The sequence below is a fragment of the Cherax quadricarinatus genome, chromosome 22 (genome assembly GCF_038502225.1).
Source record: "Cherax quadricarinatus isolate ZL_2023a chromosome 22, ASM3850222v1, whole genome shotgun sequence".
Classification (NCBI taxonomy): Eukaryota; Metazoa; Arthropoda; class Malacostraca; order Decapoda; family Parastacidae; genus Cherax; species Cherax quadricarinatus.
Window position 1 is genome coordinate 26,214,080 of NC_091313.1, and position 20,958 is coordinate 26,235,037.

Genomic DNA, 20,958 nt, shown 5'->3' on the forward strand with positions numbered 1-20,958 from the left:
CTCTCCATGGGTCCTTAAAGAGGGAGCAGAGATATTGTGTGAGCCATTAACAAAGATCTTCAACACATCATTTGAAACTGGGCAACTCCCTGAGGTATGGAAAATGGCAAATGTAGTCCCAATTTTTAAAAAGGGAGACAAACATGAGGCACTAAACTACAGACCTGTATCACTAACGTGTATAGTATGCAAGGTCATGGAGAAGATCATCAGGAGGAGAGTGGTGGGGCACCTGGAAAGAAACAAGTGTATAATTGACAACCAGCACGGTTTCAGGGAAGGAAAATCCTGTGTCACAAACCTACTAGAGTTTTATGACAAGGTGACAGAAGTAAGACAAGAGAGAGAGGGGTGGATCGACTGCGTATTTTTGGACTGCAAGAAGGCTTTCGACACAGTTCCTCACAAGAGGTTACTGCAAAAGCTAGAGGACCAGGCACACATAACAGGAAAGGCACTGCAATGGATCAGAGAATATCTGACAGGGAGGCAACAACGAGTCATGGTACGCGACGAGGTGTCAGAGTGGGCGCCTGTGACAAGCGGGGTTCCACAGGGGTCAGTCCTAGGACCTGTGCTGTTCTTGGTATACGTGAACGACATAACGGAAGGGATAGACTCAGAAGTGTCCTTGTTTGCAGACGATGTGAAGTTAATGAGAAGAATCGAATCGGACGAGGATCAGGCAGGACTACAAAGAGATCTGGACAGGCTACAAGCCTGGTCCAGTAACTGGCTCCTTGAATTTAACCCTGCCAAATGCAAAGTCATGAAGATTGGGGAAGGGCAAAGAAGACCGCAGACACAATATAGTTTAGATGGCCAAAGACTGCAAACCTCACTCAAGGAAAAAGATCTGGGGGTGAGTATAACACCGAGCATATCTCCTGAGGCGCACATCAATCAGATAACTGCTGCAGCATACGGGCGCCTGGCAAACCTACGGATAGCGTTCCGATACCTCAGTAAGGATTCGTTTAAGACTCTGTACACCATCTACGTCAGGCCCATACTGGAGTATGCAGCACCAGTTTGGAATCCACACCTAGTCAAGCACGTCAAGAAATTAGAGAAAGTGCAAAGGTTTGCAACAAGACTAGTCCCAGAGCTACGGGGATTGTCCTATGAAGAAAGGTTGAGGGAAATCGGCCTGACGACACTGGAGGCCAGGAGGGTCAGGAGAGACATGATAACGACATATAAAATACTGCGCGGAATAGACGAGGTGGACAAAGACGGGATGTTCCAGAGATGGGACACAGACACAAGAGGTCACAATTGGAAGTTGAAGACTCAGATGAATCAAAGGGATGTTAGGAAGTATTTCTTCAGTCATAGAGTAGTCAGGCCATGGAATAGCCTAGAAAGTGATGTGGTGGAGGCAGGAACCATACATAGTTTTAAGGCGAGGTATGATAGAGCTCATGGGGCAGGGAGAGAGAGGACCTAGTAGCAATCAGCGAAGAGGCGGGGCCAGGAGCTGTGACTCGACCCCTGCAACCACAAATAGGTGAGTACAAATAGGTGAGTACACACACACACACACACACACACACACACACACACACACACACACACACACACACACACACACACACAGGGCTAGGAGCTGAGTGCAGGGACACGAGCTGAGTCTTGACCCCTGCAACCACAATTAGGTGAGTACACCAGATGACTTCTGCGGCACATGGATGCCTGGCAAACCTGAGAATAGCGTTCCGATACCTCAGTAAGGAATCGTTCAAGACTTTGTACACTGTGTACGTCAGGCCCATACTAGTCTACGCAGCAGCAGTTTGGAACCCAAACCTGGTCAAGCACGTCAAGAAATTAGAGAAAGTGAAAAGGTTTGCAACAAGGCTAGTTCCAGAGCTAAGGGGAATGTCCTACGAAGAAAGGTTAAGGGAAATCGGCCTGACGACATTGGAGGACAGGAGGGTAAGGGGAGACATGATAACGACATACAAAATACTGCATGGAATAGATAAGGTGGACGGAGACAGGATGTTCCAGAGATGAGACACAGAAACAAGGGTCCATAATTGGAAGCTGAAGACTCAGATGAGTTAAAGGGATGTTAGGAAGTATTTCTTCAGCCACAGAGTTGCTAGGAAGTGGAATATCTGGCAAGTGATGTAATGGAGGCAGGAACTATACATAGTTTTAAGACAAGGTATGATAAAGCTCATGGATCAGGGAGAGGGAGGACCCAGTAGCGTCAGTGAAGAGGCGGGGCCAAGAGCTGAGTCTCGACCCCTGCAACCACAAATAGGTTAGTATAAATAGGTGAGTACACAAACACACAACACTGCTCTTCAAGACGTAGAGGTCAGATCTGAAGCTCAACAATTAGAGCAGTCGCAGTTCAAGATACATTATGATTCTTTTCTAATCGCTTGTTCTCGCTAGGCTGGAATATTGCTGCACACTAACGGCCCCTTTTCCAGCAGGTTAAATTATAAACTTTGAGAATGTACAGAGAACTTTCACGGCACGTATAAGTACGGTAAACACCTAAATTACTGGAAACGATTAAAGTCCTTTGATATGTTCTCCCTGGAACACAGGCGAGAAAAATGTATGATAATATACACTTTGAAAATCCTAGAGGGACTAGTCCCAGATTTGAACACGAAAATCACTCGCTACGAAAGCGAAAGGTTGGGCAGGAGATGTAACATCTTCCCAATGAAAAGCAGGGGCGCCACGAGTATATAAAGAGACGGTACAACAAGTGTCAGGGGCCCAAGACTGTTCAACTGCCTCCCAGCATACATAAGGGGGATTACAAATAGACCCCCTGGCAGTTTTCAAGAAGGCATCGGACAGGCACCTAAAGTCAGTACCTGACAGCCGGGCTGTGGTTCGTTCGTCGGTTTACATACGACCAACAGTAACAGCCTGGTTGATCAGGCTCTGATCAACTAGGCGTTGATCCCCGAAACACTCTCCAGGTATACTCCAGGTATACAAGGTTCAATTCCCGGGCAGTGCGAGAAGTATGGGCAAGACACACCTTCTGCTCTCTGTATACCTGGCAGTAATTAAGTCAACTCCTCACCTATTCTGTGTGGTGCATAAGTTTCACGTAATATCCGCATCTTTCTCAGTGTTTCTTAATTCAATATAAACGTCACAAAATCTTTCTTTTATCCTCCCCCTACCTCCTCGTGCTTCTCTTTCTCCACTCCTACCTCTCTATCTCCCCCGTCCCTCTTTCTTCTGTTCCCATCTCACTCCTTCCCATTCTCGCTGTGGCCTCCAATACACCAATTCCTATTCCACTTCCCAAGTCCCTTATTGGAGCCACAGGACGTATTGTGTAGCAGAACTGACGCTCTCTCTCTCTCTCTCTCTCTCTCTCTCTCTCTCTCTCTCTCTCTCTCTCTCTCTCTCTCTCTCTCTCTCTCTCTCTCTCTCTCTCTCTCTCTCTCTCTCTCTCTCTCTCTCTCTCTCTCTCTCTCTCTCTCTCTCTCTCATTACATTTACTGCTACCCTTCTCCTAGATTGCCTTATGTGGGAGATTCACGGAGCGCAACTAAATATATGATGTAGGCCTTCTGCAGTGTTCCCCCATTCTTATGTTATGTTCTTATATGGTAGACTACGTGTGGAAGGCTGTAGACTGTGTGGTGGGTGGTAGTGTGGTAGACTACGTGTGGAAGGTTGTAGACTGTGTGGTGGGTGGTAGTGTGGTAGACTACGTGTGGAAGGTTGTAGACTGTGTGGTGGGTGGTAGTGTGGTAGACTACGTGTGGAAGGTTGTAGACTGTGTGGTGGGTGGTAGTGTGGTAGACTACGTGTGGAAGGTTGTAGACTGTGTGGTGGGTGGTAGTGTGGTAGACTACGTGTGGAAGGCTGTAGACTGTGTGGTGGGTGGTAGTGTGGTAGACTACGTGTGGAAGGCTGTAGACTGTGTGGTGGGTGGTAGTGTGATAGAGAGAATCTACAAGCAAGGAACAACTAGCAGGTTCCTAACAAGTGATTTTGATTAAAGCTGAAGCAATGTAAATCTACGGACGCCATCGACGCGACCCATTATGAAATTAAAAAAAAAACAGCTATTGGTGCATCAACTTCCTGCGACTACATACATATTTTCAATAAATCTCAGAGATCCCTGAAGTACGTCACCGTTGTCTACACCAGGATTTCCCATAGTGGTCAGTATCGACCCTTAAAGGTCGTTGGGACTATCGAAAGGGTCGATTAATGGCTGTGGGTTAAAAGAGGGTCAGTAAATGGCTGAGTCAAAAGGGGTCAGTAAATGGCTGTGGGTCAAAGGGGGGTCAGTAAATGGCTGTGGGTCAAAGGGGGGTCAGTAAATGGCTGTGGATCAAAAGGGGGTCAGTAAATGGCTGTGGATCAAAAGGGGGGTCAGTAAATGGCTGTGGATCAAAAGGGGGTCAGTAAATAGCTGTGGATCAAAAGGGGGTCAGTAAATGGCTGTGAGTTAAAAAGGGGAGTCAGTAAATATCTGGGTACGTACTTTGCGTTGTGTATTTGTGACCCTCCACCCTCCCCCTTGTCTCTCTCATCTCTCCTGTCCTGGGAAGGGTATACGTACGTGTAGTACCCGTGTTCACTGTCCGTACTCTGTTCCGTTTACGTCTCAAACTCTGTCAAAATAAGCCTTTTAAAGCTTCATTGGCATGAAGAAATTCTCAGTTTTTTTTTTCTTTTTTTAATTTACGGCAGTTGATCTGGAGATATACACAATTCATCTTGACAAATTAAGGGAAGGTTTTAAAGTACACTTTGAGGACCTGGAGAAAATGCATGTGCCTGGATTCTTACACCATTTGATTTGGAAATAACAAAATGCAGACATTGACTTTCAGTTGCAAGAAGAACTCATTGATATGACTATGGATCTCGCAACAAAAGCATTGTTAAGAAGTGAAAGCTTAAGTGACTATTGGAGCAATGTTAACACTGTTACTAAATACCCCCGGCTTTGTGCACCGGTTGAACCGTTTTTACTTGCTTTCCTAAATTCGTACATGGTTTTAGTCATTCAAATGCAGTTCTAACTAAACAGAGGAACAGACTGAGCCTGGGCTAAAACTCACCAATCTCTAACCAATTATCAGTGTCCTTGTTGACGCTCATCAGATACATCCTTCCCATTGATGATATCAACAGTTTCAGTGCAAAAGGGTATATTTTTCATAATTTAATTATTACCTATTTTCAAGAAATTATTATTATTATTATTATTATTATTATTATTATTATTATTATTATTATTATTATTATTATTATTCGCAGTACTATTAGTTAAAGTACTATTTATTGAACTAATTTCACATAATAAATATTTGAGGGTCGATTAACAATCTTAAACTTCATGAAGGGTCATGGGACCCCTGGGATACACATTTAAGAGACACTAAACATGGTCCTAACAATCTTGCTTTCATATTGTTTTATCCAAGTCACTCCTGTTGTTCTTCGCGTTCTCCGTCTTACCACCTATCGTTGCTTTTCTGAACAGTTCTGTTAGCTGGACTTGAGTCCTGGAGGCAGGAAGGGCAGTGCCTGCACTCTGAAGGACACGTGAGGGATGTTGCAGTTCGGATGGTAATGTGATTGTGATGTCAGCACACTTCTGTAAAAACGGTGATTTGGTGAATAATGGGGAATGTGTTTTCCTCACCCTGCCTTGGTGTGAGACGCCCGCTGAGTTAGCACAAAAATAAAATGATGGCTCGGTGATCTAATCAGAATTTAACCAAAAGTTCAGAAGCCTCGTGGAGCTCCGAGTCCAGCACATCTTTGTGTGAGAGTACAGGGAAGTGTATGATAGTACAGGGAAGTGTATGAGAGTACGGGGAAGTGTATGAGAGTACAGGGAAGTGTATGAGAGTGCAGGGAAGTGTATGAGAGTACAGGGAAGCGTTTGAGAGTGCAGGGAAGTGTATGAGAGTACAGGGAAGCGTTTAAGAGTACAGGGAAGTGTATGAGAGTACAGGGAAGTGTATGAGAGTACAGGGAAGTGTATGAGAGTACAGGGAAGTGTTTGAGAGTACGGGGAAGTGTATGAGAGTACAGGGAAGTGTATGAGAATACAGGAAAGTGTATGAGAGTACAGGGAAGTGTATGAGAGTACAGGGAAGTGTATGAGAGTACAGGGAAGTATATGAGAGTACAGGGAAGTGTATGAGAGTACAGGGAAGTGTTTGAGAGTAGGGGGAAGTGTATGAGAGTACAGGGAAGTGTATGAGAGTACAGGGAAGTGTATGAGAATACAGGGAAGTGTATGAGAGTACAGGGAAGTGTATGAGAGTACAGGGAAGTGTATGAGAGTACAGGGAAGTATATGAGAGTACAGGGAAGTGTATGAGAGTACAGGGAAGTGTTTGAGAGTAGGGGAAGTGTATGAGAGTACAGGGAAGTGTATGAGAGTACAGGGAAGTGTATGAGAGTACAGGGAAGTGTTTGAGAGTACAGGGAAGTGTATGAAAATACAGGGAAGTGTATGAGAGTACAGGGAAGTGTATGAGAGTACAGGGAAGTGTATGAGAGAACAGGGAAGTGCATGAGAGTACAGGGAAGTGTATGAGAGTACATGGCAGCGCATCATGTAATATGCGAGTGCATGAGTACATTGGAATATATGGGAGTACGTATATGAGCGTGTACGGGAGTACATGAGAATAACAGAAAAGAGAAATATAGTATAGTATAGTATAGTATAGTATAGTATAGTATAGTATAAGTGTTCTTCCCGCCTCCGCTCGTCTACAAATTCCCACCATCAAGACACTGGCCGAGGGACTCACCATGTCTTATTGTTAAGAGTACAAATAAATTTAACACTGCAGCTACTGTTTTAGCTGCTGTTGCTGCTGTTGCTGCTGTTGCTGCTGTTGCTGACGCTGCTGAAGCAACGAAGGACACACTTACGTAACGTTACCTCAAGCTACATAAGTGTACGTGTAGGTATTACGTATCTTGTTTGTAATATCTCAGGTAACATCCCAATGCAACAGCCCAGTTAGTACCCCGGGTAATACCTCAGGTAGTACCCCAGGTAATACCCCAGGCAGTACCCCAGGTAGTACTCCAGGCAGTGCACCAGGTAGAACCCCAGGTAATACTTCAGGTAATACCCAAGGTAGTGTCCCAGGTAATGCCCCACGTAATACCCAAGGTAGTCCCAGGTAATACCCAAGGTAGTGTCTCAGGTAATACCCAAGGTAGTGTCTCAGGTAATACCCAAGGTAGTGTCCCAGGTAAATGGAGTGACGTTAAGGCTCCAGAGCTCGTCTAAATATTTTTTAAAAGAGTTTTATTACTTTCAGCAGCAGAGAGCATTATTATTATTATTATTATTATTATTATTATTATTATTATTATTATTATTATTATTATTATTATTATTATTATTATTATTATTCTTGCTGTGTTTTTTCTTCTTATTGTTAATGTCATTACATTCACGGGAAAAGCGCTATGCCCGCAGGGGTCATATAGTGCCTGGCAGAATGGAAGGCAATCAGGTTCGGTTCAAGGAAAGAGAGACACCAGGTCCAATTTCTTGGAACAAGAACTTCTAAAAGGTATAAAAAGAACCTACCATGAATGGAGGGTGTTCTGTGACTCTGTACGCTATATATATATATATATATATATATATATATATATATATATATATATATATATATATATATATATAAGGAATAGGCAAGAGCAGGCGAAATATACACAAACACTGATCTCTGGCTGAAGGAGACTCGAACCTACGAACCTTGGAACAAGGTACGCAGTGCTTTAACAATCTACCCACACTGGACAATATCTTGTAGTCCAGCTTGCGCTAGACTTTGATCCAAGGCAGCCAGCTTTCAGGGAGAAGGCTTACAGCTTCTAGTAATATCTCTAGTAAGGCTGATGCATACAGGGGATGAGATGAAAAGCTGTAAGCTGGCTGCCTTGGATCAAAGTCTAGCGCAAGCTGGACTACAAGATATTGTCCAGTGTTTGTAGATTGGTAAAGCACTGCGTACCTTGTTCCAAGGTTCGTAGGTTCGAGTCTCCTTCAGCCAACGATCAGTGTTTGTATATATATATATATATATATATATATATATATATATATATATATATATATATATATATATATATATATATATATATATAAATGACTACCTGACACGGAGTTTCATATTCTTGTTTAGCATAAGTGAATCCCTCCTACAGTTCAAGTATATTAAGTGTGTAAAACTTCTTTGTTATCTTAGGGGCAGACTGCGATTATCCCCCTAGTCATCATTTGCTAATGGAGAACAGCTTTAGTGCTGGGAGGCTTCCTACTCAGCGTTTATGTCTTACTCAAGCTACGAGCTTTACTGTCCTTCTCTACAACTACAGTTTATCTTCGTTTCTTAGGCCATATATAGACCAAAACTGGTCAGTATATTCAGAGTGAGGTCTGAGAAGCAAGCCAAACAGAGGTAATGTTGATCTTGGAGTTATTTTTATCGGAGATAAGAGAGAGAGAGAGAGAGAGAGAGAGAGAGAGAGAGAGAGAGAGAGAGATCTGCAGTTATGAAGCCTAGCAGTGTGTTAGGTTTACTGCTGAGGGCCAGACAATGTAAAGTGTACCTGGATTTATTGCTAATGGCATCTTCTTCCCTTCTTCCTCCTCTTGTTTCTCTGTTACCCCTTCATACCTCTCTCCTTCCATCACCCTTATTAGCGCTACTTCTGCCTCCACCCACACGCCTCACCCTTCTCCCACTCCGATCATACACCCAGTCCTCTCCTCACACCTTCATTCACACCTCCCTTACCCTCACACCTCCCTAATCTTCGCACCTCCCTTACCCTCACACCTCTCACCCTCACTCCCCTCACAACAGCCGATAACTATCTCCCAGGTGACAGGCAATTATACGTGACGTAATTATCGCATCACGCTTCACCTTGACACTTAATACGATACACATAAGGTATTGTATTATATATATATATATATATATATATATATATATATATATATATATATATATATATATATATATATATATATATATATATATATATAATAATAATATCACATTAAACATGTGATATCACAATATGCAAAATAACCCTCTGTGAAAAAAATAGTAAATTTCCAACGTTAGATGATGTGAGAAATCACGAAAGCGTCTTGACATTCACAATTTTCTTTCACAGTGGTTAGTGTGCTCTTATTATTTTGTTATTGTGTGTATATAAAATATTGAATTGCTTCTGTGCACTACATCAGTCAATACTTGTAACCAAGCCTAAGTCTGACTGCTACAACATCAGTCAGTATATATATATATGTATATATATATATATATATATATATATATATATATATATATATATATATATATATATATATATATATATATATATATCCGGAGCAAGGGACTAATAACTCCTTCTTCTGTATATATTACTAAATTTAAAAAGAGAAACTATCGGTTTTCTTTTTGAGCCACCCTGCCTCGGTGGGATACGGCTGGTTTGTTGAAAGAAGAAAGATATATATATATATATATATATATATATATATATATATATATATATATATATATATATATATATATATATATACTCTCAGAGTTTACTTTAATTCCAGTATTGGGATTTAAGTATCATTGATGGTGTGAAGGTGACATGCAGCTTTAATGACCTTTTGTGTAGTAGATAGGCTTTAAACCTAAAATTCAACGAATCATTGTAAACTATCTTATATTTACATGTACTGTATTTATATGTTAATTTATAATGATTTACCGTGTTGCATTATATTTATATTTTCTGGCAAGTGTTACGTTGCTACATATCTTAATAATTTGTTTAGCTTGGAGAGAGAGGGCGAGTTCCAGCTCTTGGCTCAGCCTCTTAACCTTCGACCGATTTACATGGTTCAGCTCTGCCGTAACTATTTCTGAACCTGTGTATGGACTCCGCTTTCACTGCTTCATTGTTCACTTCACTCCAGTTCATTACCATTCTTGTGCTGAAGAAATGTTTCATGATATATCTGTGCCTAATTTAAGCATGTAATTTTCAACCAGTTCCCCGTGTGCCTATTGTAATTTAGGTTAAAACAAAAAAAAATCTCTCTCTCTGCCCTGTTTCAGGCCCGAAGTATTTTCAGAGTCTGTGATTACTCCTCCGGTGATTTAAGATTTAGCTCACTTATTATTTCTAATTCTTGCCTTGCCCTTAGCTGAGGCCCTCTAGTCCGAACTTTCTCTAGTTGTATTGTGCTACACACTGAGGGCTCTACAACGGCTCTGCATACTCAGTAATGAGTCGCGTGTCTGAGGTATGGAAGTATTTTGATGGAGTCTTTGTCTAAGTTTTTAACTGCCACTCTTGTGTTAGCAATCCTAGCCTGTGTTGCTGATGTTATTCTGTTGGTATGCACTTGCTGGAGCAGATGTTCGAATACACTTCCAGAAGCAGGTGTTAGTATATACTTCCTGGATCAGATGTTAGTATATACTTCCTGGAGCAGATGTTAGTATATACTTCCTGGAGCAGATGTTAATATATACTTCCTGGGACAGATGTTAGTATATACTTCCTGGGACAGATGTTAGTATATACTTCCTGGGACAGGTGTTAATATATACTTCCTGGGACAGGTGTTAATATATACTTCCTGGAGCAGATGTTAATATATACTTCCTGGAGCAGATGTTAATATATACTTCCTGGGACAGGTGTTAATATATACTTCCTGGAGCAGATGTTAATATATACTTCCTGGAGCAGATGTTAATATATACTTCCTGGAGCAGATGTTAATATATACTTCCTGGAGCAGATGTTAGTATATACTTCCTGGAGCAGATGTTAATATATACTTCCTGCAGCAGATGTTAGTATATACTTCCTGGGGCAGATGTTAGTATATACTTTCTGGAACATGTGTTGGTATACACTTCCTGCAGCAGATGTTAGTATATACTTCCTGGAGCAGATGTTAGTATATACTTCCTGGAGCAGATGTTAATATATACTTCCTGCAGCAGATGTTAATATATACTTCCTGGAGCAGATGTTAATATATACTTCCTGGGGCAGATGTTAGTATATACTTCCTGGGGCAGATGTTAGTATATACTTTCTGGAACAGGTGTTGGTATACACTTCCTGGAGCAGGTGTTAATTTATTCTTCTTGGAGCAGATGTTAGTGTATACTTCCTTTAACAGGTGTTGGTATACACTTCCTGGAGCAGGTGTTAATTTATTCTTCTTGGAGCAGATGTTAGTGTATACTTCCTTTAACAGGTGTTGGTATACACTTCCTGGAGCAGGTGTTAATTTATTCTTCTTGGAGCAGATGTTAGTGTATACTTCCTTTAACAGGTGTTGGTATACACTTCCTGGAGCAGGTGTTAGTGTGTACTTCCTGGATCAGGTATTGGTATACACTTCCTGGAGCAGATGTTGGTATGCACTTCCTGCAGTATGTGTTAGTATGCGCTTCCTGGAGCAGATGCTAGAATGTACTTCCTGGAGCAGGTGTTGGTAAACACTTTCTTTAGCAGGTATGCACTTCCTGGAGTAGGTGTTGGTAGGAACTTCCTGGAACAGGTGTTGATAGGAACTTCCTGGGTCAGGTGTTAGTATGTACTTCCTGAATCAGGTGTTGGTAAGCACTTTCTGGATGAGGTGTTGGTAAGCACTTCCTGGATAAGGTATTAGTAAGCACTTCCCGGATCAGGTGTTGGTAAGTACTTCCTGGATCAGGTGTTGGTAAGTACTTCCTGGACCAGATGGTGGTAAGCACTTCCTGGGTTAAGTGTTGGTAAGCACTTCCTGGATCAGGTGTTGATAAGCACTTCCTGAATCAAGTGTTGGTAAGTACTTCCTGGATCAGGTGTTGGCAAGTACTTCCTGGATCAAGTGTTGGTAAGTACTTCCTGGATCAGGTGTTGGTAAGTACTTCCTGGATCAAGTGTTAGTATCCACTTCCTGGATCAGGTGTTGGTAAGTACTTCTTGGATCAATGTTGGTAAGTACTTCCTGGATCAGGTATTGGTAAGCACTTTCTGGGACAGGAATTTGTAAGCACTTCCTGCAGCAGGTGTTGGTATGCACTTCCTGGAGTAGATGCTAGTATGGACTTCCTGGAGCATGTGTTGGTAAGCACTTCCTTGAGCAGGTGTTGGTATGCACTTCCTGGAGCAGGTGTTGGTAGGAACTTCCTAGAGCAGGTGTTGATAGAAACTTCCTGAAACAGGAGTTGGTAAGCACTTCCTGGAGCAGGTATTGGCAAATACCTCCTGGAGCAGATGTTGGTATGCACTTCCTTTAGCAGGTCGTGGTATGCACTTCCTAGAGCAGGTGGCGATACGCACTTCCTGGAACAAGTATTGGTAGGAACTTCCTGAAGGTGTTGGTCAGAACTTCCTGGAGCATGGGTTGGTAGGAATTTCCTGGAGCAAGTGTTGGTAGGAGCTTCCTGGAGCAAGTGTTGGTAGGAGCTTCCTGGAGCAAGTGTTGGTAGGAGCTTCCTGGAGCAAGTGTTGGTAGGAACTTCCTGGAGCACCTTTAGGGGTAGTAACCACTCAGGATTTTTTTGGAACTGTTACCATAAGCCTTCTCACTCAGACGGTACTGTGCCGCTCTCTTCAAGCGCCTTCCTCGTCTCTTAGTCTCGTTGTTTTGCTTTTTTTGCAAACAACAAAAGCAATAGCAACACTAATAATAATAATAATAATAAATTAGTTAATGAGAACACAAATACCTAAACATTTAATCCTGCATCAAGTAAACAGCTTACCTGATTATTAATATTATTATTATTTTTTTAACGAATCGGCAGTATCCCACCGAGGCAGGGTGACCTAAATAGAAAAATTAAAGTTTTTCTTTTCATATTTAATAATTTATACAGGAGAAGGGGTTACTAGCCCCTTGCTCCAGGAATTTTAGTCGCCTTTTACGACACGCATGGCGTAATAGTAAACTAGTTAATTAATGAGTACACAAATACTAAATATTTAGTGCTGCATCAGGTAAACATCTTACCTATTTGCGATATTTTTCGTTCTACGTCAGTAGCCTCACTGCTCGTCACCTTCACTCTTCAGAACACAACAAAAATCATGGTATGACTCAATACGATAGTCCTTTAACTCATATATATGGCAAAAGTCATTCAGCTGCAATGTATAATGTACCAGGAAGCGAAGGTTTAACAGGATAAATATATGAAAATGACAAGTATGTCGACTTTCGGATGTCACGCGGATTGAGTTTTGGGTCGGTAGTGATTGTTTGTGTTTCCAATGAAAGGAGATTAACAATGAGGATGGAGCACTGATGGAGCCTGGAGTATGGAGTGCTGATGGAGCCTGGCCCGCCGCCCCTCACCGCTCCCTCTGACCCACTGACGAGTGTCCTCCTCCTCCTCCTCACACTCACGCATGCACCTCCTACACCCCTAGGACTCTTTTTTGAGTCATGTTCCTTTTTTTTGTTTAGAGACTTTTAATGTTCTAATAGGCTTAATGTACGCGAGGTTATTATGGCGAGTTGGAAAGGAGTAATTTACCCATAGCATAGGACAGTGTCACTTGTCTTTCTTGATAAAGTGAAACTGATTCATCTAGAGGCGTTCTCACCAGCTCTCAAAATTTTCCATGGGATTTCTTAGTAGGTTAGGCTGAGTTTGCCAGAGCATGTTGATGCCAACGAGGGCATTTGTGTTGTTGATATGGTCTCTAATTTTGAGGCTGGAGATATGTGATTTCCGCATTGAAAACTGTTGGGGCGGTACATAAATTTCTGAGAATTCTCAGCGTATCGATTTTAATTTTGTTAAAGCCCTCCAAGGATTCTGTCGGATACCAGAGACGTCAGGCATGGAAAAAATTAATCATAGCACGGGCGGGGATAGAACCCGCGATCAGAGAGACTCAAAACTCAAAACTTGTTTGCAATCGTGTCATTACGATTTCGTGAGTCATGTTGACGGTTTTGAGGGGACTTGAGCTAGAGTTCGTCACGGCCACGCTAGCTGGAGATTCGTCTGTAAAAACTTGCATTTGTGGTCACAGTGGTGCCTGTGCTAACCTTCCTATGGTGTAGAAATATACCTAGTTGGACGAATCTTATTGTGGCTAGCTGGTCCAGTTTACCTGGAGAGAGTTCCTGGAGAGAGTTCCGGGGGTCAACGCCCCCGCGGCCCGGTCTGTGACCAGGCCTCCAACGCGACGGTCTGGAGTTCTGAGACTCTCTGATCGCGGGTTCAAACCCCGCCCGTGGTATGGTTTGTTTGCAATCGTGTCATTACGATTTCGTGAGTCATGGAAAAAATTCATTAAATATCTAATGTATGTATGATTTACTATATTCATAATTGCACCATACTTGAGGTGCAGCCCTGCCACAGCTCTGACTGCTCTCAGCCTCGCTCTGTATTTCCAACAGTCTGGTTAAAGCAGTTATAAATTAATGATAATTGTATATGGTAAATCTGTTAGGTTTAGAGCCTATCGACTGCACGAGGACTGTTACGGGTATATATCACCTGTACACCACCAATCAAAAATATTTATATCTTAGAGTGAAGATTAGTGTATAAGGTCTGGTATGTGTACTGAGGGGTACATTGTTCTGACCTCTCATTGTTTATACACTGATGTAGAGCTGAGACACATCATGACGAGCTGAGACACATCATGACGAGCTGAGACAAATCGTGACGAGCTGAGACAAATCGTGACGAGCTGAGACGCGTCTTGCTGTTGTATCTAACAAACTGCATGTCTCATCGCCCTTTTCTTCTTCTCTTTGTCCTCTCTTTGTAACATCTAGATGAGTACAGACAGGAAACGCGTCTGTCTCGCTCTCAGCAGTCGGCGAATCAAGCCTGCACCACGTCTTGAGCTGAATGACCCACATAGGTTTAGCGCTGAACGTGAATCGAACAAACATACGTTCTCTCTTTTTTTTAACATAATTAAATACGCTGGAGGTGAGTCCCCGGGTCCGGCAATCGCCCCCTCCTCCTTCCCCCTCCCCAAATGTCAGAAGATCTAACCTTCAAGGATCACAATAATGCCACTATCACATCTGTTAGGAAAATGATAGGATGGATAATGAGAACCTTCAAAACAAGGGATGACAAACCAATGATGATCTTTTTTAAATCACTTGTTCTCTCTAGGCTGGAAATTGCTGTATGCTAACATTTCCATTCAAGGCAGGTGAAAGCGCAGATCTAGAGAATGTACAGAAAACCTTTATTGCACATATAAATTCTCTCAGACACCTTAATTACCTAGAACGGTTGGAGTCACTTGATCTGTACTCATTGGAGCGCAGGCGAGATAAATACATCATAATCTACACCAGGAAAATCCTAGAGGGACTGGTCTCAAATCTGAGCACAGAAATCACTCCCTACGAAAGCAAAAGACTGGGGCAGACTGCAATATACTCCCAATGAAAAATAGGGGCGCCGTTAGTACACTTAGAGAAAACACAGTAAGTGTCCGGGGCCCAAAAATGTTCAAAAGCCTCCCATCAGGCATAAGGGGAATTACCAATAGACCCCTGGTTGTCTTCAATAGGGAGCTGGATAGATATCTAAAGTCAGTACCTGATCAGCCGGGCTGTGGTTCGTACGTTGGATTACCTGCGACCAGCATGTAGTCCAACGTACTACATGCTTTCACCAGGCCTCCCAGTGGATCAGGGCCTGATCCACCGGGAGACCTGGTCAAGGACTGGGCAGCAGGGGCGTTGACCCCGGGAACACCCTCCAGGTAGACTCCAAACAGGTGGTTCCAACACATTTTCCTTTATATTACTGGTGGCGGCTGCATGTTTCTCATTAACAAGGTTGAGAGCGAGTATTGAAGAAACGTTCCACCTCTGCAACCATAACTGAAAGAATTAAAAATATTTCAGTACAACACGAGCTGGGACGCAATAATATTATTAATGAATTCAGAGACAACTTACTCAGAAATGTTCAAGAAATGTCAAAGTATTTAATCCACGGTGGTAAAATACAAACCATTCTGGAAAAATACCCTGACTTTGCTCACTGTAAATAAACCATTACCACTTTGTGTGTGTGTGAGAGAGAGAGAGAGACCAAATTAATGTCTGCATAAATAACTCGTTACGATTGTGACCAGATATAAACACGTAACTAGTTTATTGCCACTGTAACTTGTTCAGCTATCAAAACATTGCGGTGCGGTCCCGGAAACCATTATGTACCTTTGTAATCCTTTGACTATCGCCCACAAGATGGGTATGGGGTGCATAATAAAGTTGTTAACTGCTACACATACGGTACTTAGGAAATATAACGTTAAGATTTCAATTATATAAACAGTTCAGTAATTGTAGCTAAGATCAGTTTTTGTTCCAGATTTGCTAAATGAATAATGTTTAAATGTTGTGTTTCTTCTCCTAAATTCTCGCACACTTTTTTTTAACACGCCTGTCATGTCTCACCAAGGTAGAGTGACGCGAGGAAAGGAAGAGAAACTCACCGTCATTCATTCAATCACTGTCTTGCCCGAAGCGTGCTGACATCGCACTTCAGATGACCCTCCGAATTGCAGCATCCCCACCTCTCCTTTAGAGTGCAGGCACTCTATTTTCCACCTCCAGGACTCAAGTCCCGCGTAACCGATTTCCCTGAATCCCTTCACAAATGTCTTGCTCGCATACCAACAACACGTCAAGCCATAAAAAAAAAACTTGCCTCCAATTCTTGGATGTCTAAACTCCTAGCACTCAAAATCTAGAAAGACTTCTACCCTCCTTCCATCCACCGCAGATTTATACATTCTTCTAGTCATCATGTTTTGCTCCATCTTCTCTAAGTGTCCAAACCACCTCAACAACTCCTTCCAATCCCTCTGAAAAATATGTCTAGTATCCCTACATCTCTCTCGGACACATCTACGCTATATGTACTACTGATGATCCACCGATGTACTACTGATGACGCACTGATGACGCATTATGCACTCCTGATGACGCACGGAGACTTATGAAAGTACCTGAGCTGAAGATGTCCATCCCCCGTGGCTTGTCTTGCATTGTTAAGATCGCCTGTGTGCGACTGGATTGCATTATGTACTACATATATTTCCAACTTTTTCTTTCACATCATCTACAAGATATTTCCACAAAACACTGAGATTTGACTCCAACTCTCATACTGCCTCATATCTCCTTGTCATGTTTCCAATAAGACGATCCAGACGAGCATAGGAAACGTTTGTTTTGAATTCGTTTTCTGAACTCGTCTCTACTATTTTCTAGCTTTTTTTTATCTGCGAATCTTTTTTTTTTTTTAACCGTTTGTCTTATTTTACACTGAGGCTGTTATAATAATGTTGTCAGTAGGAAGTTTATATTCTGATAAGAGTGCATAACAGTAATTTCTTAAATAATATCCTTCATCAAACTTTGTGCATTTTTAAACTTTTTATCTATTGTTGGGCTTCTGCCGTCAAGACTTGTTTTTGCAGTCAGTGGCTCTTGCAATTTTCAACTAACCTGAAGCCACTGGCATGCACTCGAAAGATTTTTTATAGATAAGAATTTCATGCGAATTTGAACGAGCCTTCCTAGATAAGTGTAGATTGTTTGGCATTTCATGTGTTTTTATTGTTTATGAGCAGCAGCAAGCGAGCTAATGTTCTCAACCCTGGCTGACCAATGTGTGTAAAATATATTATGTTGGGAACAACCTATAGTCTCGGCTAACTTAGAATATAGTAAAGAGGTTAGTCCAGGGCTGGTCATGGACCGGGCCGCGGGGGCGTTGATCCTCAGAATACCCTCCAGGTAGATAGGCCTATCCCCTAGTAGGCACGGGGCCCGGAGAAATAGCCCTGCCTTGCATTCCTTAACTACGCCCATGTACGTGTGTGTTGTACTCTGTAGCTCAAGCCAGACTTGAAAATGAGCTGAGGGAGGATAACAGCACTTAGATTTTAAAAGTGAGGCTTCCATAAAAGGTAGACTCGTTTGGAAATTTTCCGGCATATAAAGTGCACGATCATATGAGACATATGAAGACGATATTTCCAAGCAGTTGTAACGTAACTTTAGTAAACAACTGCTAAAGCATAACCCAAAGCCTACCCTTGACCCAGACCATGAGCATATAAGGCGCAGGCTGATTTTCCAAGACTTTGTGGGGAAAAAGCTCGGTCGTTAGTTATTTTACGGGGAATTTTGACATATTTGAGAACTGTTAGAAAGGGGTAAGGAAGTCCCGCTAAATGTCTTAGCTAATCCAAAAACGAGACAAGAAATTAGACACGTGCAAAACCTGGGTATCTTGCATATGTCTTCAGTGCTTCATCTTGTCGAGACGTTGCAAGCCATACCTTTCTATATAATTCATGAAACCTTAAATCAATGTCGATCATTATTCTGGTCTTGGTCACATGTTGCTACACACTCCTCATATTTTGCCAACTATTTATAATTTTTCTTTGTTAATAATGTAGTGCTGATTAGTGTATCTGTGTTATTGTAGAGCTGTGATCAAACTGAGTTCTGTTAAACTAGGATACGAAAAAAAATATTTAAGAGGTGACCTATTGGAATGTTGCGAGGGAGCCTGCGCGGTGCAGTTATCACACACACACACACACACACACACACACACACACACACACACACACCTGACGACACTGGAGGACAGGAGAGATAGGGGGGACATGATAACGACATACAAAATACTGAGAGGAATTGACAAGGTGGACAAAGACAGGATGTTCCAGAGATTGGACACAGTAACAAGGGGACACAGTTGGAAGCTGAAGACACAGATGAATCACAGGGATGTTAGGAAGTATTTCTTCAGCCACAGAGTAGTCAGTAAGTGGAATAGTTTGGGAAGCGATGTAGTGGAGGCAGGATCCATACATAGCTTTAAGCAGAGGTATGATAAAGCTCACGGCTCAGGGAGAGTGACCTAGTAGCGATCAGTGAAGAGGCGGGGCCAGGAGCTCGGACTCGACCCCCGCAACCTCAACTAGGTGAGTACAACTAGGTGAGTACACACACAAACACACACACACACACACACACACACACACACACACACACACACACACACACACACACACACATACACACACACACACACACACACACACACACACACACACACACACACACACACACACACACACACACACACACACACACACACACACACACACACACACACACACACAGAGGCCCATATAATGACGTTGAGGACAGTGCGACAGGTACAAGCGGCTGGTTGCTTATTGTGTACTGTGGACTCGACCAGCATCATGAGCACAGTGTTGCAAGCCCCAAGAGACATATTATATAACTTGGAAGACATCACTGTACAGGAGAATATTACCCACGATGACTGTAAAAGTAGGTTGGATATTTGCATTATTATAATAATAATTAGTATTATTATTATTAGTGCTGTTAACACATGGACCAACTGAGGCGTCACGCATACCTCCCATGTCTCTCTTACCCAGCCATTATTTGGTCAATAAGTTTGGACATGGAATGACGGGGGGGAAGGAGGTTAATACGTTAAATGTGTCGTGTTGCAATTAATAAGTGAAGTGACTCTTGTAATTCATTAAAGATATGAGGAATGTACAGCCAGGGCGCTGGTTAACTTGCTGTGTCATCAACGAATAGTAAAAACCGGAATGAACTGTTTATAGTAAGTTTTACAGTGCTGAGCCCTGAGGGTTTACCGCCTTTTTGTAGGAAAATATTAATAATAATTTTGCTACTATTACTACTACTGCTAATAATAATATTAATAATTATTATACTACTACTATTAATAATAATATTATTACACTATTACTAATAATAATAATAACTGTACTACTACTAATAATAATAATAATAGTAATAATAATAATACTAGTAATACTAATAATAATTATACTATTACTACTACAACTACTACTACTACTACTACTACTACTACTACTACTAATAATAATAATAATAATAATAATAATAATAATAATAATAATAATAATAATAATCTGAAGCCTAGTAATCATTGCTATTAGAGTATTAGTCTTAAGTTCATGATCTCAGAGAAGGCAGTTTATTACTGAGTAATACATTAATAATAATATCTTACATTGTTACCACTCAGGCTTCTGGGGATCCAATTAAATTTTATTTTTTCCCCGAGTTATAATAAGCACTAAACCCGTGAATGTGCTCACTGGGTGAGCACATTTTTCCCCTCTAATTAAGCTTGTATTTGTTACATTCAACCTACGGACCATACTGATATGCACTTCTTAAAATTAAGTTTAAACCTTGAACCAAACGCTTTTCCATGTGTTATATTGCAGTAAATGACATCCAATATACAGAAAAAAGGAATTTGGAATTAGGTATTTTCATTGTGGGAACATGTTCCCACAATAAAGAGTATTTTGTAAAATGTGCTTCATTTAGTATGTACTCTCATAGATGTCTAAAGTAAAAGATTATATTGACTGTGGTCTTTTCTATGCTTTATTTCATCATTCTATGATGCATCATGCTTGTATATAACATTTTCCTAATTTTCATCCCCCCATAACTCGAAAACTTGATATACGAGATAATCCAGTACAGCAATTTTAATCATAGAAGACAACATTGGTTACCCAAACCTCGATGATCGTTGCGAAGTGACCCCTATAACAGTTCAAGCTTCAGGGCCCCAAAAAATGTAGGTTCACCACTGGTCACAGGTGACCGGGGCCCATAGATGTTAGAAGTAGAGCTGGAGAATTCATCCCCTGTACCAAGATACCACGATGTTGCTGTGTCAGTCAAGTATCACATTATAAATAGTATACATTACTGGCATGTATTGCTGATAACCGTTTAGAATGACTTATTTCCACTAGTGGGCCCTGCTCACTTGTAAGGCCATCTCCAGTTGC